The sequence below is a fragment of the Myotis yumanensis genome, unplaced genomic scaffold, assembly GCF_028538775.1.
Source record: "Myotis yumanensis isolate MYYU_CA2020_CCGP unplaced genomic scaffold, mMyoYum1.0.hap1 SCAF_7, whole genome shotgun sequence".
NCBI classification, from domain to species: Eukaryota; Metazoa; Chordata; class Mammalia; order Chiroptera; family Vespertilionidae; genus Myotis; species Myotis yumanensis.
The window spans coordinates 44,792,607-44,815,520 of NW_027223758.1; the positions used below are offsets into that span (position 1 = coordinate 44,792,607).

General features: G+C 43.1%; 1 pseudogene; it reads right to left on the reverse strand.

Moving 5' to 3' along the window:
• Positions 1 to 1,859: 1,859 nt before the first annotated feature.
• On the reverse strand, positions 1,860 to 13,949 carry LOC139013483 (large ribosomal subunit protein eL30 pseudogene; annotated as a pseudogene).
• Positions 13,950 to 22,914: the final 8,965 nt, after the last annotated feature.

Below are 22,914 nucleotides of genomic sequence, written 5' to 3' on the forward strand. Positions count from 1 at the left end.
CTCCTGCTTCCTGAGTAATTCCAAAGACCCCTTCTAGCATCTTCAGGGCCTGGCTGTGAGGTCAAATGGACTTGGCCACCAGCCTGGGCTCCTGCAAATGAAGCCTATGCAGTGAAAAGTCAGCTCCTGGCACGGCATCTCTCAGGCCTTGCCTTGTACCCAGGGGCACTGCTGACTATTCAGACTGTCGTGTTTCTTTGTTTGGCATCTTCAGAATGGTTGGGCCCTGGAGACTTCAGATGTCTCATTTGAATCAGAGCCCGATTTCCTGGGCAGTGCCCTCCTCATGCCAACATCCTTATTTGTCATGGCACTGCCCTCAGAATGTGCAGGAATGATTTCTAAAAGACAGCCCCTGCTCTGTCCCCACCCACACTTCTGCTCTAAATATGTCTCACACCAACCTGTGACAGAAGGTAAGGGTGGAATCACTCCCATTTTAGAGATGGGAAAACCAAGATGCTGAGAGTTGAACTACATTACTCATGGTGGTGCCTGCAGCTGCCCTTAGAGGCAGAACTGGGACTAAAACCCTCTCACCCCCAATTTCTTTTTCACTCAACTACCCCTATTTGCCTCTAATCATTTATGATCCAACAACAATCACAAGATTTGAACAGTGAGTATGAAGATGTCTTTAGAATATGAAAAAGTAATCAGAGCATAATCAGGTACTTTCCTAGTCACCTCCCACCATTGCAGAATTCCTGGAGCTAGTGTTCTTTGTAAAGATGCCCATACCCATGTGATTCTAAGTGTCCTTCCCCCTTGAGAATCACAGCTGAAGAAATGAACTCTTTGAGAGTCTCAGAGAACCAAGTCTTGAAAGTTGAGTCAAATTGCTTAGGCATTATTCCTGGGGAAATTTCAGCCATAGGAGTGTGAAGGAGGTACTTTGAGCACCAGCTATGGTCTTCATTCCCTGGCATGACATCCACTCTCCCTGCCCTTTCAGGTTAGTCCCACTGTCAACATAGGTAACTCCAGAATTGGGGACATGAAAGGAGCCTCCAGCCCTGTGCTGGGTTGAATTATATTCCCCCCCAAATTTTATGTCCACCCAAACCTCAAAATGTATTAAGATAAGGATCGAGATGAGATCATACTGGGTCCAGCTGAGCCTTAAATCCAATGAGAGCCGAGCATCTTTCTAAGAGACAGAGGAGGACACACAGAAACACACAAAAGAGGCGAGTGACACTGGAAGCAGAGATCAGAGGGATGTAGTTATAAGCCAGGGGACGCCCAGAATTTGGGCAGCTGCCAGAAGCCAGGGAGAGTCAAGGAAGGGTTTTCCCCTACAATCTTGATTGGACTTCTGGCCTCTAAAACTGTGAGAAAATGTGTTTCTGTTCTTTTAAGTCACCTAGTTTGTGGTAATTGTTGCAGCAATCCTAGGAGATAAATACACTTTCTAATGCGAGTAACTGCCCCTAGCTCTTTACTCAGGCTTTGCTCTTGAGAGAGAGCAAATCCAAACCAAGACAGTAGGTATCTATGTCCTTATATTTATTCCTGCAGGTGACAAAACTGTGCCTCGATTTCAGAAATGGGGTCACAAAAACATAAAAACATGGCACCCTTTTTGTAAGCAATGGTTATAGCAAGAAGGACCATGGGGGCATGAGGAGTGGAGGAATATTCTCTTCCTTGACATCCTGGCCTAATAGATCTTTAACAGGTATAACCTGCAGGTGCTTCATTTCACTTGTGTGATTATTGGTTGTGAGGATACAGTTGATCAGGGCATTTTGCCTGAGAAAACTGCTTTAACGATGAGTAGCTCAGAAGACAACACCAAGGTACTACCCTTTCTCTTATTTGATAATGTTCAAAGTAATATTTCTTACTTTTTAAAATCAGTTTTTAAAACAAGCTCTGGCCAGTTTTATTAAAGAAAAATATTGCTTGACTTTCTTCTCACCAGTCAGTTCCGGCATGCTCCTGATGATATCAGAATCACCTGGGTCAATGGCGGCCAGTGAGCATCCTCGGTAGGTTTTCCAGGCCCGGTGCCCAACTCAATTGTATTGGCCTACTACTCGATTTCAGAGTTCCTCAAGCCGGACAGGTGTTGGCGAGATGACCAGGCGATGACCAGGTTCACGTTGCCTGATCGTCTTCAGAGTCTGCTTGTAACTCAGCACGTGTTTTCCACTTTTCATACAAACTGAAGCCTAAAGTTCCAGCAACTTTTTTGTCTTCTTTGTGGCCACTGTTTTCCTGCCTCAGGTGTGGGACAGCCCTCTCTCCCCCAGAAGGTGGGGGAGCGAGATACGCTATTTCTTACCAATTTTTGAGAGCTCCTGGATGTGACCATATTTCATCTTCAGGGAGAAAAATCCTCAAGCTTTACCTTTTCTTTAATTTATAATTGTTACTGAAAATAATAGAAAAGAATTAGGAACCTACGCTGTATGTTTTCATAAACTTAAATAGCCAGCCAGCCAATAGTCCTTTGTCCCTTTTACAAAAGAAAAATAGCATATCCAGTAAAGAAGTGTCCTCATTAATGATAATTTAAACCTCTAGGGCATCGTTTATCCCCCGCTGGTGGATGGGAGAGGGGCCATTTTCAGAGCCCTGGTCGTTTCTAACCAGAATAAGCACTCCTCTGAAAACATCAGGAATGGAGGGAGCAGCAGAAGCAAACGGGGAGGATTACCGACAGAACATCCGACCACAGCGTCTTGTGTCCTTGGGTGTCCTGCATTCCCCCCACCTTCCTCCCTGGGACAAAGCCCCTTGTGTCCTGCGCATCCGCCTCTTTGCTCCTGGTATCTCCCTAAGGATGAGTCAGAGGCGCTGCTGAGCCAAGGAATTTCTGCAGGCTCAGGGCAGCCCTTCAATGTCTGGAGCGATCAAATGCAGCTGAGGAAGGCCCATGTGAGTGAGAACAGAAGGCACTGAGGCCTCTGGCCATAGGCTTCCAAGAATGGCAACAGTTTCTGCCATGCCTCCCAAAGAGCCGCGACCCAGGGGGGTTGAAACCTTGGGACTGCTCTCCTCTCCCTCCCTCACAGCTCCACTGCCTGTCCAGGAAACGGAGGGGTACACAGAAGCACGAATATAGCTGAACTCTTGCTACCTGCTAACAGGGGTTCTCAGAAGGGCTTTATCCGTGGTTTCACTTTCCACAGTTTCAGTGACCCAGGGTCAGCCGCGGTCTGAAAATAGTAAATGGAAAATTCCAAAAGTCAGCAATCTGTGAGTTTTAAATGGCAGGCCCTTCTGCGGAGGGGAATGAAATCTCACGTGGTCCGCTCTGTCCCACCCGGATGTGGTTCATCCATTTGTTCTGGTCTCCACTTAGTAACCCACTCAGTGACCCGATGGACTGATGTGGGATCTCGTTGCTTGGGTTCAAGTCACCCTTACTTACTTAACAGTGGCCCAAAGCCCAAGAGTAGTGATTCTGGCAGTTCAGATACTCCGCCGAGAAGCCATAAGATGCTTCCTTTACGTAGAAAGGTGAAAGCTCTAGACTTAATAAGGAAAGAAGAGAATTTCTTCTTACCGGTTGCTAGGATCTACCGGTAAGAACAAATCTATTCCTGAAATTGTGAAGAAGGTACAAGAAATTTCTGCTAGTTTTGCTGTCGTACCTCAACCTGCAAAAATTATGGCCACAGTGCATGGTGAATGCTTAGCTAGTTAAGATGGAAGATGCATTAAATGTTTAGCTGGAGCCGAAACCGGTTTGGCTCAGTGGATAGAGCGTCGGCCTGCGGACTGAAAGGTCCCGGGTTCGATTCCAGTCAAGGGCATGTACCTGGGTTGCGGGCACATCCCCAGTAGGAGATGTGCAGGAGGCAGCTGGTCGATGTTTCTCTCTCATCGATGTTTCTAACTCTCTATATCTCTCTCTTCCTCTCTGTAAAAAATCAATAAAATATATTTTTAAAAAAATGTTTAGCTGGAAGACTGAAGTAAACACATCTGATTTATGGCAGTGGTTGCACCAGGAAGCACGGAGCCTCTACGAAGACTTGAGCAAGGGATCCCCTAAAACAAGTGACACCAAGCCATTTACTGCAAGTGAGGGCTAGTTACACAGATTCGGGACCAGGCTTGTCATTTTATCATCTCACATCGTCACAAGAAGAAGAAGGGGAATGAAATCTCACGTGGTCCGCTCTGTCCCACCCGGATGTGGTTCATCCATTTGTTCTGGTCTCCACTTAGTAACCCACTCAGTGACCAGATGGACTGATGTGGGATCTCGGTGCTTGGGTTCAAGTCACCCTTATTTACTTAACAGTGGCCCAAAGCCCAAGAGTAGTGATTCTGGCAGTTCAGATACTCCGCAAGTACAGAGCAATAAGATATTTTGAGAAAGAGATCACATTTACATAACGTATTACAGTATATTGTTTTAGTTCTATTCTATTATTGGTTATTGTTGTTAATATCTTACTATGAGTAATTTATAACTTAAACTTTGTCATAGGTATGTATGTAGAGGGGAAATAGTGAATCTATAGATAGGTTTTGGTACTATCCACAGTTTCAGGCATCCAGTGGGGGTCTTGGAATGTATTTCTGTAGCTAACAGAGGACTACTGTATTCTCAAGCTGTGCACCAAACACATCTTGAGAATATTTTAATGCTTCCTGGACAATATTTTGATAAACTGGAGTGATTTATGAGATATATTCCAAATAGAGGTTATTTGGAGTCACATATCCCAGGATGCTGTGCAGAAATTCAGTCACTCCCAAAGAGTGGAACCTTCTGAAAGTCAGGAGAGACCCACGGAGCTGACTGGAAAACTGCCACAATGCAGGGTGGGGACAGGGGTCAAGAGCCCCAGGGGGCAGTGACCACTGGTCTGGATTTAGACATAGCTCTTCTACTAACTAGCTTTAACTACTAACTAGCTCTCAGGTGTGAAAATACCCCTCTCATTAGCTCACCTGCAGGATGAGCAGGTTGTTCTCTGTGGTTAACCAGATCCCCTCTATTCCCAATATTTTTGGATCTTGAATTGCACTGAGCATGCAGGTTATCCTCAGACCACTAGACAGATGCCCAGTGGATCTCTTGATGGTTCCAAACTTTTCGTAGCTCATAAATGAAAAAGAAGAGGACTTATAGCTGGATGATCTCCCCTTCCCAAATAATAAGCTTGGCAAACAGCCCCCTTTTCTGGAGAAAATGAATCAGTTAGAAATAAAGGGTTCAGGTCAGGATAGAATTTACAAGAGGCACCTGCAGGAGATCTGTTAAAGAAGAGGCCCGTGGATCGTCTCTCCATAAATTGTCACAAAGCTGTAGAAGCAAACCAATAATCATGTTGTCTGCTACTTGGCTGTGTGAAGTGCAGCTGGGAAGGGGCGGGGAGAGAAAAATGCTACCCTCAGTGTTCAATTATGCTATGATAACTGTTTACATTTTATCGAATAAATAATTATCTCTGTGAGTTTAACAAAACACAAAACACAACATAACACCCATTAGTCATCTGTCTGAGGTAAGGCTTAAATATACATTTAACACATGTGTTTTTTTTAATTCGGTGCCCTGATTCAGAACAAGGCCTGAGCTATTCATCCCTTCAGGGGGTAAATGACTAGTTCTTTTGGTAAATTAGGTTTTTGTTTTCATTTCTTATTAGAATCTTTGTTTTCGGTTTTTAATTTGTTTGGAACCACAGGCAAGAACAGAGTGGAATATACAGGTTTCTCATCGTGACCTTCATGGGGATTCAAGTCCAGTGGGGTATCCACTGGTCCAATTCACAAAAAAACCCAAGAGGCACATGAATATTGTTTAGAACAGGAAGGGAGGCAGACAGCGGAGCTTTAGACTTGTCTTTAAGTCAAATTTGCCTTTAAAAGAGTAGTTAGGAAGCCATCTTTTATAATGTCTGTGCTGGACTAAAAACGAAGGACAGTAATAGCAGATGCAGTGTTGAGATAAAATTGAGAGGTGAGCAGGATATTCCCTTCTGATTATAAGAAGTCAAATCAAAGCCTTCTGTGTCGAATCACATAACAGTTCTCTGTAATTAAAAAATGAAGAAAGGGTCGCCTCTGGGGTGCTGGCCTCTGAGGCCAGGTGTCCTCCTCTGGAGACTCTCTTGGAATGACTACATCTAGATTTTCGTGTTCACTCAGACCATTTAGGAAGTTGGAATTGCCATGGGTGGAAATGACAGTGATTATGGGGACTTGGGCTGAATAATAGGACTCTCTCCTAACACAGAGGGAGGCTGTGAGATTGGCAGAGAGATGCCGGAGAACTCAGAGGTGGGACAACCCCTTGGTGAATATGGAAAAATATATGTATTGCCATGCTGTGGATAATTCAGATAAGGCTAAGCCATTTGGTAGAACTTTCATGAAAATTTTGGGCTACATATGAATTTCTTCACCATCAGGCACTACTTCCTGAAGAACCCTCTGTCTTGGTTTGCTACTGAGCCTAGTTCCTCATGGGAAAAGAAGAAAGATCTAGATTTTGTGTTTGCTTCATCTTTGTCAGGTAAAATGTCTTGTTCTAGCTTGAATCTCCTGGGAGCATTCATTGGTGGCTGCGGGTGCCCACCCAGGTGCCCTTTACCTGGCCAGTACTCCTGTTCCCCAATTGCTTAGAGCTGATTCCCTGGAGCGCTGGCCTGGGACATGGCATCTGCCTTGCCTGTGACTGGATGGACACTAGGATACAAAGACAGGGGTGCAAAAGGCCGGTCCCCTTACATCTAGATGGGACACCTCTGCCATGCAGTTAGCGTTCAAGGGCTTTCTTCAAGTTGAGTGACCTTAGGCCCTGATAATTCCTCAGAGAGTTTTGTGTAAGAGGTCATGGTGGCCTGGACAAAACATCACAGCCTTCTGGCTAGAATCCTGCATTTAGGCATGGAGGCCTGATTCTCCCATTGGTGAGAGAGATGCTGAAGATTTACTCAAACTGAAGGTGATGTCTGCCCTCCTTAACCAGCTCACCCCAATGTGCAGCTTAATAGGAGAATGGTGCTAGGAGCCCACTGAGGCAGCTGACACAGAAAAGTAGCATGGTCTCCAAGAAATAATGTGCTACCAAAGCCAAAGCTTAAGGCAGTAATAACAACTTTGATTTATACCAAGAACTATTTATACTAATTACTAAAATATTGATTGCACATTCAGCAGTGTGCTTGAATTAAAGACAAACCAAGTCTGGTCACAGTGCCAAAAGAATCTTATTGCAAACAGTCACCAGTTAGCTTTTCCCTGCAATGATCTGGTGGGATTTACGGAGCTTAGTTCAATGGATGGAGCATTACGCTCAACTAGAGGCCAGTTGCAGGAAGATTCCTACAAGAATAGGGCTTCCTCAGGCCAATCGCGCCGCCAAGCCCCGCCGCCCAGGGCCACACACGGGGGGTCCCGGCTGGCGGCGGGGCTTAGGCAGCACACGGGGGTCCTGGCTGGCAGCGGGGCCACACACAGGGGCCTGGATGGCGGTTCCCGCTGGCCCGCCCTGCCTGCAGTACACAAATTAGCCACCATCTTTGTTGGTGGTTAATTTGCATATTGCTCTGATTGGCTGATGGTTGTAGCGAAGGTATAGTCAATTAGCATCTTTGTCTTTTATTAGATAGGATGATTGTGGCTCATCGCTGTCCTTAAGGAGCTCCTGAATGAAGGCATAAAACAGAAACCAGGATACAATGTTAGTTCTATAAGTGCAGAGTGAGGTAGAAACAGGGATGAGGTGCAAATAAATCTGACAGAAGGGGCAGGAAAAACATCAAAGATGAAGGACTAGGGGAGGAGAGGACTCCAGGCACAAGAGAAGAAAGGCCAGACAAGCCGGGATGGAAGGAGCTGTACCAATTGCTGGGAAGGCACATTTTATAATAAATTCAATTTTAAATTTATAACCACTAACTTCAGATGGGCCTTTAAAATGTGATTGCTAGCCATATATGACAGGCCCACTGCCAACATCATACTCAATGGACAAAAACTAACACCATTTCCCCTAAGAACAGGAACAAGACAGGGATGCCCACTCTCACCACTCCTGTTCAACATAGTACTGGAAGTATTAGCCATTGCAATTAGGCAAGAAGAAGGAATAAAAGGCATCCAAATTGGAAAAGAGGAAGTAAAACTGTCCTTATTTGCAGATGACATGATATTATACATACAAAACCCTAGAGACTCCATCAAAAAGCTACTAGACTTAATACATGAATTTGGCAATGTAGCAGGATACAAAATTAACCCCAAGAAATCTGAGGCATTTCTATACACCAACAGTGAACTTTCAGAAAGGGAGATCAGAAAAACAATCCCATTTACCATCGCACCAAAAAAATTAAGATACCTAGGAATAAACTTAACTAAAGAGGTTAAAGACCTCTACTCAGAAAACTACAGGACGTTGAAAAAAGAGATAGAGGAAGACATAAACAGATGGAAGAACATACCATGTTCTTGGATTGGTAGAATCAACATCATTAAAATGTCCATACTACCCAAAGCAATCTATACATTCAACGCACTTCCCATTAAAATACCAATGGCCTTCTTCAAAGATCTAGAACGAACTCTCCAAAAATTCATCTGGAATAAAAAAAGACCCCGAATAGCTGCAACGATCCTGAGAAAGAACAAAGTAGGTGGGATCTCAATGCCAGATATCAAGCTGTATTACAAAGCCACTGTTCTCAAAACTGCCTGGTACTGGCACAAGAACAGACATATAGATCAGTGGAATAGAATAGAGAGTCCAGAAATTAGCCCGAACCAATATGCTCAATTAATTTTTGACAAAGGAGGCATGAACATACAATGGAGCCAAGATAGTCTCTTCAATAAATGGTGTTGGGAAAATTGGACAGACATATGCAAGAAAATGAAACTAGACCACCAACTTACACCATACACAAGAATAAACTCAAAATGGATAAAGGACTTAAATGTACGACAGGAAACCATAAAAATTCTAGAAGAATACAAAGGCAACAAAATCTCAGACATATGCCAAAACAATTTCTTCACTGATACAGCTCCTAGGGCAGTTGAAACTAAAGAGAAACTGAACAAATGGGACTACATCAAAATAAAAAGCTTCTGCACAGCAAAAGAAACCATCAACAAAACAACAAGAAAACCCACCTCGTGGGAAAACATATTTGCCAACGTTATATCGGATAAGGGCTTAATCTCCAAAATTTATAGGGAACTCATACAACTTAACAAAAAGAAGATAAACAATCCAATCAAAAAATGGGCAAAGGATCTAAATAGACACCTTTCAAAAGAGGACATTCAGAAAGCCAAGAGACATATGAAAACATGCTCAAAGTCACTAATCATCCGAGAGATGCAAATCAAAACAACAATGAGGTACCATCTCACACCTGTCAGAATGGCCATCATCAACAAATCAACAAACGACAAGTGCTGGAGAGGATGTGGAGAAAAAGGAACACTTGTGCACTGCTGGTGGGAATGCAGACTGGTGCAGCCACTATGGAAGGCAGTATGGAGGTTCCTCAAAAAATTGGAAATGGAACTCCCATTTGACCCTGTGATCCCACTACTAGGAATATATCCCAAGAAACCAGAAACACCTATCAGAAAGGATATATGCACCCAGATGTTCATAGCAGCACAATTCACCATAGCTAAGATCTGGAAACAGCCTAAGTGCCCATCAGTAGATGAATGGATTAGAAAACTGTGGTACATCTACACGATGGAATACTATGCTGCTGTTAAAAAGAAGGAACTCCTACCATTTGCAACATCATGGATGGAACTGGAGAGCATTATGCTAAGTGAAACAAGCCAGTCAATGAAGGAAAAATACCACATGATCTCACTCATTCATGGATAATAAAGACCATTACAAACTTTTGAACAATAATAGATACAGAGGCAGAGCTGCCTCAAACTGATTGTCAAACTGCAGTGGGAAGGCCAGAGAGAGTTGGGGGGCAGGAGGGAGGGGAGTAAGAGATCAACCGAAGGACTTGTATGCATGCATATAAGCATAACTAATGGACATAAGACACTGGGGGGTAAGGGAGGGTAGTGGTTTGTCAAGGGCGGGGGGGGAAAAAGGATACTTATGTAATACCCTTTGTAATACTTTAAGAGGAAAATAAAAAAAAAAAAATAAATAAAATAAAAAAAAAAAAATAAATAAAATGTGATTGCTGCCTGGCATTATCCCTTATTATCCTGCAAGACCCCCAGGACATGCCCCCATTACCTTTAGACTCCCACCTTTCCACCCACATGGCTTATTTGCCAGGCAATCAAATTTATCAATTGTATTCCCATCTCCTGGCTACTGTACTTATTGTTCCCTTTGCCCAAAAAGCTTTTTCCCCAATATTTTCATGGGTTGCTTCTCCACTCCTTCAGATCTGTGTCCAAATGTTAACTTCTCAATGAGGCCTTTTCTGTTTTTCCTACTTAAAATACAGCTCTACTTATACCTCTTCCCTGATTTATGGTTTTCAAAATATTATGCTATGCATTTTATTACTTCTTATAATCTGTTTTGTAACCTATGTGCTGGCAGGGACTTTTGTCTGTTTTGTTCAGGGCTATATTGTGCCAGCCTAGAACTATAGTTGACTTGTGGTAAATATTCAATGAATATTTGTTCAAGGACTAAATAAAATGACCTTTTCAACTATACCTAATTCGCTATTTTACCCACTCATAAAGTATGTGTTTTTTAAAATTTTACAGTTCTAAAATACTTTATCTTATATATTTTTGAGTCTGATCATTTTACTATCTGGAGGATGGGGGTGAATTTGGTGATTCATAGTTTCTACTGATTCTCACTCATGGTAGCCTATTAGCATGTTTTTTTTCATGCCCTTGATTCAGAATGTATTGGTTGATCTTAACTTCTGAGAGTCCTGAGAGTCTAAGGTAGGGATGCTTTTATCTAGAGAGGACTTGAATTTGCTTTTACTGAGGGCTGGGGTCCTAATGCAAGAGTCCCCACTTCTGCTCCCCATCCACTGGGCTGTGGTCGGTGGCTTAGACTAATCATTATAGTGCTGACCTTGGTGGTCAAACTCAAGGCCATGCTGCTTTCCATATTTGCTTGTTCCCCAACTTTCCCACTCTGGGATCATCTCACTATTTTTTTCTCCTTATTTAACACTAGAGGCCTGATGCACAAAATTCATACAAGAGTAGGCCTTCCTTCCCCTGGCTGCTGGCACCAGCTTCCCTCCGGCACCTGGGACCCAGGCTTCCCTCACAGCCCCAGCTTCATTTGGAAGGTCGTCTGGAAGGACGTCTGGTCTAATTAGCATATTACGCTTTTATTATTATAGATGAGCCCAACAATGCAATAACAAAGTCTCTTTTATACAGCGTTAATTGGGGGATAGTATACAATACTGCTAGAATAAATCCAGGTTTTCCTTCAGCTCTCATGAATCTCCCTATAGTTGTAAGCTCTGTTTGTGGGAGGTGGAGAGGGGGTGCTGTAACTGTCTCCTGGCTATTTGTTATTCCTCGAGCATAGTGCTTTATCCAATGTACAACTCCTGACTGGCTGCTTAATATTTAAACATCAAACCAGGCAAATTCACATGCTTGCTAATTGTGCCCCTTTAGGTTGATGCTCTGGTTGCATGTGGTATAGTCTTTTCTAATGTCACTCAGAAGGATTAAAGCCATGTTGCTGGCACAGTCGCCCACCACCACCGCCAAGCCTGTTGCCACTGTGGTTTGGCCTGGCTGGGCCGGCCTCCCGGAGGCCTGCTTGTTTGTTCTCGTATCCATTGCTTCTTGGCTGTCTTCCCACCTGCTGCCAATGCAGAGTTATTTATATCAAGTCCCAGCAGCTTGGGTGAGCTTTGCTGTGATCACTCACATCCTCAATGCCGTGCAGCCGCAAGCACTTTACACGCGGTGTCCTCGCAGGAAATCCTTCCCCGCTGGGGAGGGGAAACTCCGTTTCCGGGGACAGGGCAGCTGCTCTGTCCATCTGCTTGGCTGATAAGCCGTCTGCATTTGGACTGGGAGCCCGGGCCGGCAAAACATGCACCGCCTGGAGCATGCCCAAAGAGGTCAAGACAGCTGAGTCACGGAGAGTCACATGGAGACTCCAGTCCTGGGGACTGGAGAGGGCCTCTCAGCCCGTTACTTGTTGCATCAAAGCTCCCAGAAGAAGCGGCCTCTCTTTAGAAGTCACCAATGTTCCCACTCCCAGGCCTGCTCCATGGGCTCTGCAGTGCAGAGACCAATGTGCGTCCCCCTTCAATGACTGACTGTCATCAGTGTCACATTCTGGCTGTAACTCACCAGCTCTTATTTTTTCAACCAATGTAACTTCATTACAGCCAGTATTTCACCGGGAGATACGGGTTAGGGCCAAACCAAGACCTTCTGATGTCCTGACAGCGCTCTAACTCAATCAACAAATTAACCCGCATCTAAGGCACAGATCTCCAAAGAAATTAGATCACCCCTGAAAGGGGTGGGTGGGGAGGGTCAATAATCATTTTAAATGAAATTGAACAGATCATTGATAGTCAAAGCCACACTCTCCTTGGTGCTTGCAGAAGCAGCATGATGCTGGGGAAAGGGCCAAAGAGAAAATTTATGGCTTGGCAGAATTTTGTGCTGAAAATAAATATTCAAATTCAAATCAAATTTATGTGTAGGTTGCACACTATCAAATCCTGCTACCCGGAAGCCTGCCCCATCCCATGGCCTCTGGGAAGGAGTTTCTGCCAGGGGATATCAACATTGCACCACTAGACCAGTGTTGAAATCCAGCCGGTGCAGGGAGGTGGCAAGTGTAGGCGGTAAGTTTCAAAACACTCGTTTTGAAACACCCACTGTGCCTGGCATCAGGGGTTCTGCGTCAGGCAGAATCATCTTTGCTGTTTACACATCCACAGAAGGTTATTCTGATTTTCGCATTATAAGCAGACCGTTTCCAGTTCTAGAAAAGCAAAACTGGCTGCTCCTGGCTTTGTCTCTTTTTCTCTCAAATGCAGTGCTTGTCACGGTGTGTGTGTGTGTGTGTGTGTGTGTGTTGCCATTGGTTAAAATGTTCCCTTGGCTCTAAAAAATTCCTTTCTCATTCTCTGAAGGTTAGTCAGAATAAATATTACAATTTGGACTTCGGGTCTTGGAAAGCAGATGTTAACTACTCGGTCACTGTTGTTTCTGGAGAAAGGTAAATAGATTGTGGTGTTCTCTGATAGAGAGGCTGTTCTTATAGTGGTCTTGTAGTAATTCATTCCAAAGATAAGCCAATGTACAATAAACTCTCCCACTGTTGTTCACAGTGAACCTTTTAAATATTTTTTTCATTTGATTTTTATCATAGGATACAAATAATCAGGAATATTGGCGGGGGGGGGGGGACCTTTGGATTTTGATTTAAGTTATATCTGTTTCTCTCTTGTTCTCACTCCTTTAGCATCCTATCCCCCCCTTCTGATTATTGTCAATTGATCTTATTTCACCCAGAAAATGGAAGGAATCAGAAAAGAACTTCTGTGCCCTACCTCCCCAATCTACCAGCCTCCCTGAGACTGTTCCCATCAGCTTCAGCTTCACTCCATTACTCCAGTGGCCTGTCCTCCCCCCCCCCACACACTCCCCCCCACCTACTCCCAAACTGCTCCTATGACTAACCGTTCTCTTTCTGGCTCTGGATCCTTCCCATGAGCATACAAACATGCTGTCATATTTCCCATCTTAAGAAACCTTCTTGACCCATTTCCCCCACACCACCCCTGCCAGAGCCACAGTTTCATTTCTCTGCTTCCCCTTATATAGGGACTTCTTTCATCAGAGCAGCTTCCACTTCCTTTTCTCCCATTCTCTCCCGAACTCACTCAGATCAGCTGTTTGTTCCCATTAAAAGCGAACCCACTTTTGTCAAAGTCACCCATGTGGTCCCCAATGCCAAAGTCAATGACGATGTCCAGTGTCTGGGTTGAGGATGGTGTCTTCATCAGGTCAGTTCTGTGAAATGCTTTGGGGACATCCTTCCTGTTTCAGAAGCCCTGGTTATGTAACCCTCTCAATATTGTTGGCACCCTTTCCATAAATTCCATTTTGGTTTAAATTAACTGGAGCTAGTTTCTGATGCTTGTAGTAAAGAGCCCTGAACTGACTCATTGGTGGAGCTAGACTGACATGGTTCTGAAGAGTCATTCCTAAAATTCAGTGATTTGGGAAATTTCCCTGGGCCTGCACCTTAGAGGAGGAGTGGGGAGCATTGTGGTTCCATCTGCTGGTAGTTAAACAATAGCCAATTATCACCATCCAGACAAGTCATCCTTTTCTCCCAATGCTACTCCTTGGTGATGGCTTTGCCCCTTTTGGGGTTGACCATGATGCTCATTCTGCCGGATTTGTTCATTCAAAAATGGGGCAAACAATATGAACATGAACGGGTTCACAGAAGCAGCAACAAAGGACAATAAACACATGCAAAACCACTAGTAATTAGGGGTTTGCCAGCTAAAACCCATCAGATGAATAGAACTCTAAGTCTGGTGCTGTTGAGTTGATGGGGCTGTGGGGCAATGGGAGCTCAAAGACAGAGCTCTCTTGGAGAGCAAATGGGCAATACCTAGAAAAGTTAGTGCCGTGCAGACCTTTTGACCATGGCTGTATAGAAACCCAAAGGTTATGTTCAAGACTCTATGTAGCATCATGGTTTTCATAAATGAAAAACAAGAAACCGCCTAAATATTTATCATTAAAAATTTGGATAAATAAATGGTATACACAAAGGAGTATTATCTAGCAGCAAAAATTATTGAACTTGAGCTACTTGTTCAGCATGAATAAGTTTCATGGGCATGATGGGAAACAAAAAAGCAAGGTTCAGAAAGAAGCATGCAGTATCTTTATAAAAGTTTTAAAGTATGTATCTATAATAATAAAAGCATAATATGCTAATTAGACCAGACAGCCGAACGACCTTCTGGATGTCCATCTGGATGAAGCCAGGGCCGAGGCAAGCCTCTGTGGCTGCGAGGGCCAAGCCCATTGCACGATTTCGTGCATTGGGCCTCTGGTATATATACGAAAAGCAATGCTATATTTTGCTTAGGAATGCAGAAATATGTAGCAAAGTGTAAAGAAATACTTGGGAATTATGAACACTAAATTATGAATAATTGTTATTTCTGAGTATGGGGTGTGAAAGTGGAAGGAGATAATGTAATAATGAATAAGCAAAATTCTATTTATAATGTTTTATTTAATAAGCTGGTTTGTGGGTACACCTGTTCACAAATCTAAAATGTATTCCAGTAAAATATTATAGTAAAATCTTAATGAAACAAAGGGATTAGGAATGAGGTGCCAACCAGAGAGGTTTTCCCAGGTCACTCAGTGGCATCTGTGGGCCCTGCAAACAGTGACTTTTCTAGAAGTGGCCTTGAGAATCAACCTGGGCACTGAGCTGGCCAACAATTCCACTAACATCAACCAGTTTCCTGGTTCATAAAGTGATGACTCTGTTGATATTATATATCTGCCTTGGCAGTTCTTATTACATGATTTGTTGGGAGGAAATGCGAGCAGCTAACAACCAGTTTGGTTCATTTCCTCTCCTCCTTTCCCATTTCCTTCCTGTTGTGGATTGGGTTTATTTAGGGAAAAAAGTGGGTAACTGGTTTCTGGCAATGCTTCTTCTCTCTGAGATTTTCTTGGTCTTGTGTTCACTAACCTTCTCTAGCAGCAGTGGAAAAAATAAAGCATTTAAATAAAAGAGGAGGGGTGCTGTTATTGTGGGCTTAGCGACACCTTTGTATCATAACAAAAATGATGGGAACATGAGTTCCATATCCCCTGAATAGCCGGACACTGATTGTTGGCCTGTTACTCCACAAAGAACTGTCTACCCATAGGTTGGGCAGCTGTAATACAAAGGTAAATCAACACTAACATGTGGAAGGGACACAGGCATAAACTTTCTAGAAATAAATTAGTAGTATTTATCAAGATCCTTTCAAATGCCTATGCCCTTTAACCCAGCAACTCTACTTTTAAGACACCAACCAAAGGAAATAATTAAATGTTATCAAACACATTTGCCCCCAAATTACAAAACAAACCTAAAGTTCCCAAACAAGGGGACAGTTAATAAAAGTATAGAAAATCTAAACAATGATGCTGCTGCCATTGAGTATGATATGCATAAGGGTTTTAAGTGACATGGAGAAAATATGATACATAGGAAAACATCAGAAACAAAATATAAAGGAACATTAGCAGTAGTGATCTCGGGGTAAAGAAAGGGATTATAGAATTTTTAAAATATATTTTCTGATTTTTCCAAAGTTGTATACAACTATGTATTACTTTTAAAAATTAGGATAAAAGTTATGAAAAGAAAAGCACATTTGGATTGAGAAACAGGTGTACTAAGTGGGTTAGAGAATGTTCTTTCACTGTTCTCCTCTGGGTCTCCTTGTCCCTGTAAGCAGAAACAATATCTCTTCCTTGCCCAGATAGGAAAACCTGAACAGTAATTAACCTATTGCTGGTGGCTCAGTGTGGACAAGTCTGAGAGTTAAAAACTCCAGGGGGACCCCGGGAGATTACCTCTAGGAGCTCAACAAGGTTACCTTTGTAAATACAGAGGGAAACTCCCCCCATACTTCTGGCAGTGGGAGGGGGAAAGGGAACCATTTTGGAATAAGCTAGATACTCTTGTTCTTTTTAACAAGGCCTAACCTCAGGGAGTTAACAGAGCCTAACCTAACTAACCTGGGAGAAGGTAAATACTCAACTCCAGCCTACTCTAGCCACCCTGCCCCGCCTAAGGAGGGAGATTGAAGCAGAGAAACACTTGTGGAGTTTACCGTCCAGAGGCACAGATAGGCTCACTAAAAGACCATGGCAGGATTATAGAATGCTTCCCTTCCCCTCCCCTCAATCCACCTCACCACATTACAGCCATGCGCAGAATAACAGTCGGTCAATGACAGACCGCATATACAATGGCCCCATAAGATTATGATGGAGCTGAAAAATTCCCATCGCCCAGTAGCTGTCTTAACATAGCGCAACGCATTATACAAATATTTACCATAGTGTAACAATTGTCTTCAGTGTTCTGTGCAGTAACATGTTGTACAGGTTTGTAGCCTAGCAGCTATAGGGGAACATATTGTGTCATCCCAAAATATGTCTCTTTGGCATAAGGATTATTTTAGGCTGGTGAATTTTAAGAAACAGCAGACATGGGAGAAGCCCTGAATACCAAGTAGAAATTAACCTTTCGTAAAAGACAGTGTCTTCCTCCCTGTACTAGGAAAGGGGGATGCCCTTATTTCTAGAAATTTTTATTGATGCAGAAGGCAGAGATTTCAATCTGCATAACAACCTTACCCTTGTTACCGTGCTTTTCCTGGTTACCTCCCATAACAGACTCCCCTCACCCCCATCTCCATTTGTGTTCAGCTGCAGATGGTATTTAAGGTGGTGGCTTCAGCCGTTTCGTCAAGTTACTCAGTTTTCCTGGGTCTCTCCCGTGTAATCAGGAGGTGTATAAGTTGTTAAACTTTTGTTAATGATGTTTGCGCAATGATGAAATCGCCTAATGATGCATTTCTCAGAACATATCCCTGGTGTTAAGTGGCACCTGAATCTTTTAAAGGCGTGTTTACATCAGTTTCTTTAACCCAGCACATCATGTCTGACTATCAAGAAAAAAATTACAAGGCATACAAAAAGGGCAAAGAAACATAATTTGAAGAGACAGAACAAATATAGAACCAGACATGGCAGAAGATCAGACAAGGAATTTTAAACAACTATGATAAATAAATTAAGGACTCTAGTGGTTAAAGGAAACAGCATGCAAGAACAGATGGGCGAGGTAAGCAGAGAGATGGAAATCCTTAGGAACAAAACAAAAAAATATGCAAGAGATATAAAACCCTGTAACAGACATGAAGAAAGCCTTTGGTGGTCTTATCATGAGACTAGAAAATGGCTGAGGAAAAAAATCTCTGAGCTATAGGGTATGTCAGTAGCATCTTCTGAAACTTAAAGATAAAGAAAATGAAGACTGAAAAATACAAACAGAGAACAGAATATTCAAGGACTATGGGACAACTACAAAAGGTATGACATATGGCCCCAACTGGTTTGGCTCAGTGGATAAAGCGTCGGCCTTTGGACTGAAAGGTCCCAGGTTCAATTCTGGTCAAGGGCATGTACCTTGGTTTCGGGCACATCCCCAGTAGGAGGTGTGCAGGAGGCAGCTGATCGATGTTTCTCTCTCATCGATGTTTCTAACTCTCTATCCCTCTCCCTCCCTCTCTGTAAAAAAATCAATAAATATATTTTTTAAAAAAGGTATGACATGTGCATAATGGGATTTTCAGAGAGAAAAAATCAAGAAAGGAATAAAAGAAATATTTGAAACAATAATAACTGAGAATTCCGTCAAATTAGTCAGACACCAAATCACAGACCCAGTAAATTCAGAAAACACCAAGCAGCATAAATGCAAAATAAAAAGAGAAAAAAAAACCACCACACCTACACCTAGACATATCATTTCAAATTATACATAGTCAAAAATTAAGAACAAATTCAACAGAAAGCAGAGGAAAAAACACCTTACCTATAGAAGAACAGAAATAGGAATTTCTTTGGACTGCTCCTCAAAACCATGCAAGTGAGAAGAAAGTGAAGTGAAATATTTTAAGTGCTGAGAAAAAAAAATCAACATAAAATTCTGTAATCTGAAAAATTATCCTTCTAAAGAGAAGGAAAAATAGACTTTCTCAAACAAACAAAAAATTGAGGAACTTTGTTTCCAGGAGACCTACTATGTAAGAGATATTGAAAGAAGTTCTTTAGAGAGAAGGGAAATTATCTTGGATAGAAACTTGGATCAACATAAATAAAGGAAGAACAATAAAGAAGGATTAAGTGAAGATAAAATATTTTTTTTATTTTTTTAAATTTTTAATGGATCTAACTAACATTTTGTTCAAAATAATAATAGTAACAATATATTCAATTATGTATATTTATGTATAAATTTTATGTATATATTTACATACATATAAGGAAATGACAGCAATGATTCAAGGGATGGGAAGAAGAGATTAGGATTAGTATGTTATTACTAGAGGCTCAGTGCACAAATTCATGCATGGGTGGGGGGAGGGGCGCCAGGTGATTGGTGGGCTGCCTCCACCCACTGGTCGAACTCCAGTCGAACTCCCAGTCAAGGGGATAATTTGCATATTACTCTTTTATTATATAGGATAAGGTACTCATACTACCCATGAAATGGTACAGTGTTATTTGAAAGTGAATGTAGATTAGTTGTAAATTATATTGCAAATTCTAGGGCAACCATTACAAAAATTTAAAAAGAAGTATAGCTGCTATGCTTAGAAAGAGAGAAAATGGAATCATATAAAATGTTTAATTAAAACCAAAAAAGGAAGAAAAAGAGTGGAAAACAAAAATAAGAAAAAAGATCAAGGACAACAAATAGGAAGTAGCAACAAATATGGTAGATATTAATCCAATGATATCAATAATCACTTTAAACATTCCTTTCTGATGGAGGTGGAGGAGAAGTTAAATGTACTAAGTATTCTGAGCTCCGAAGCAAGATCTCAATGTATGTCCGCCTCCAAGACACCCGAGGGCTCAGACACTCACCTCCAGGGCACAGTGCATCAGAATCAGTGTATGTGGTGGTGACTCAGGGCCGGGGTGGAAGTTCACCATGTCAGCTCCCAGGTGATTCTGGGATTCTGATCCACTCAAGGTGGGAATGTGTGTTCACCATCTAGTCAACCTCCTTCAGAATCTTGGGCCTCAAGGAAGATGCTATTTGCATCCAAGGCATGAAAATCCAGGGGATGAAAAATTGGCCTCTTGGGTGTGACTTCAGAATTCTCATAATCAACCCTTCCCCCACAAACACTGTCCCCCTTGATCACCAGGTCCCCAGAATTCCACTATAGACATCCATTCATTGGGCTTAAGGCTGTAGTATCTGAAGTATCAAGGTCATCTGTGGAAGGGAGTTAGACTAGGTGAACTGTGAGATCTGACTTGAAGACTCCATAATCCTGTGCTTTGTCCCTTTAGCGTCAATTAATTCCAGATCATTTCTTTGGATAGAGAGTAAAGATAGGCCCTTGTAATCTGAGGAAGGAAGAATAAAAACAGGGAGGACACAAACCACATTTGGAGTTCCTCACCTCTGTGGAGTTCCTCACCTATGGGGTTTCCTCATCTTTGAGGGGTTCCTCACCTATTCGCGGTTTCTCACCTATTTGGGATTCCTCACCTATGCTGGCTTCCACACAAGCTGGCTTTTCTCCTCTTCAGTCTCATAATTTGAATAGAAAAACCTGGAGACCCTGAAGTTGCAAGACAGGTATCAAGGAAAGGCCCACCTGGATGAGTGTTATGGGTTGAATTTTGTCTCCCGAAAATTCATACGTTGAAGTCCTAACTCCTAGAATATCAGAATATGACCTTATTTGGAAATAGGCTCATTAAGGATATAATTAGTTAAGATGGGGTCCTATTGGAATAGGGTGGGGCCCTAATCTGATTAGTGTCCTGATGAAAAGGGGATATTCAAGACAGATGTGTACAAAGGACGAACCCATGGGAAGACTGGAATTATGCCACCACAAACAGGAAGGACCAGAAGCTAGAAGAGAGAGCTGGAGCAGAATCCTCCCTCACATCTTAAGGGGAGCATGATCCTGCCGATTTCTTAATTACAGACTTCTGGCCTCCAGAGCCATGATTGGATCCATTTCTGTGTTCTCAGTCACCTAGTTCGTGGTAATTTTTTACAGCACCCCAAGAAAACCAATTCGGGGAGTCTACAAGAAATCTGGACTGGTGAGAGGCTGGCCCATCATACCCCAGAGGGGTGAAGATGGGCTCCCCCTGCCTGCAGCCCCACAGGCCCTGGCCTCTGAATTTATTGGAGCTCTGGGAGCCCCTTTTTAGAAGGGAACCCCTTCCCCCAGTGGACAGGAAGGATTAACAGAAACTCCCAACACACAGGAGCCTTCTGCTCGGGCAGTTCATTTAGCTGTCTGGTCCACTGTTATTATTGATGACACACCATCGTAGATGTGACTCATAAAATTGGATATAAAAGGAGGGCAGTACCATTTTTAATCCCTTTAATGTGATGTACTAGGAAAATTCATCATTTATTACAGCAGACGGTTGAAAGCCACTCAGAGAGAGTGTTCTCTCCTTCCTGAAACTTGGCAGCAGATGGTTCGCTTCCCCCAGTTTTTTGAAATCTTTGCATCTATTTTCTTTTTTAAGCTTCTCCCTTAAAGAAGCTCCTAAGAAGCAAACTGAACCCTGGGAATGCAGGTGAGGTTATCATTCTGCAGATGCCAGCACTCGGGTTCCATTGCCGCATGAAAAGAGAATAAATGACCAGCGAGCTACTCACAAGAGAAGGCCCAGGTCTCATTCACTACTCATACTCAGCAGTTACTCTCATCTCTGCTGAGGACCTCAAAAGGTTTTGCAATGGGAACTGAAACTTCACCGTGCCCCAAGGGATGGACACATTTCAGCTAAATTTGAAGCAAAGTAGGATAAAAAAAACATCCATATGGAGACAGGGTCAGTGGAGCCAGCTGGGCCACCCAGATCGGCAGGCACCTGATCCAGCGTCTTCCCACACCAGCTTGGCCCCGGCAACCACACAGCAGGCGCTCAGTGCAAGTACATCAAGCATTCCTATCCTGAGAACATGCTAATTGTCTCTTTAAGGCGCATCCCTGGCCCTGACAAACCCACACTGGTCCCTTCATTGCTCAGCCTCAGCCCAGAGAGGCAGCCAAACAGATGCCGATGTCAACAGCGACCACACTGTCTGCAGGAGTACAGCCAAGGTGACAGTGTGGCATGAAGCCACTGGCTGCCGAGATTGGCGCCATCGGTGTTATTTAGAAGGCTCCTGCTGCTGTGATGTGCGCGTCGCCAAGCTCACCAGTGAGGAAATTGGATCTGTTCCAGGCAAATCTAAAATGCCAAAAACTAACAAACTGCCACCACCGAGGGGAGCTGTTAAAGCTACTAAAAAAAAGCCTCTGGGCTTGTTAGTCTGTTATGGATTCAAATGGCAAAGCACAGGAATGTTTCCAAAGAGTTTTTGATTCAAGGATAAATACTGGTTCCAAGAATCAGGCCCTTCAGTGTCCCGACTGAGAGAGCTTCCAATAAGGAATGTAATAAACTGACGTGGTCACACAAAACCAGAGGCTCTCTGGTGGTTTTCATTAGCCACCTCCTGCCACCTCGTGTTAACAAGGCTGTGGAAATTGGGGAGAAGGCCCCAGTGCAGCGTGCTTCGCCTCCATCAACTCTGGGGCCACTCGTGTCCCGGTGGAGATGGCTTATGATGAGCTGTGTCCTCCACGGGCTCCTGTGCCTCAGCCCTTGTCCTTCCTGCCTCTCGCCTTGGGATGCCTGCTGCTCTGGAGGACACGCTCCATCCTTCCACAGCTGCCAGGTGGGCAATATCATTTCTTCTCTGCATTCCGTCTGCAGTTTGTTGGGTATCTACCGTGAGCTCAGTCCAAAGCACAATGAAAGACTTTAATATGGTCAGTTCTGAAAAATGTCTTATGTTACCTAGGCCTATATTTTGTATAGAAGCGTGCCTCAATATTTAAATCTATTCACTTCCTGAGTTTTGGAAAGCGGTAGCAACAGATCAGAAAGCAAGGGGTGCTCTTTGTCCAAAGAGCTCCATTTCCAAATTTTTAGCTAAATGCTTTAGTTTTTGAGTAAGGAGGAATAAGGGCACATCAGGCGAAGGAGCAATTGATAAGGTGCTTCCAGTATAGCTAATTGACATCTCAACACAACATTTATTTCCAACGTTTAAAAAAGCTAATTTGACACAGAGTCCCTCCCGGGAATAAATTT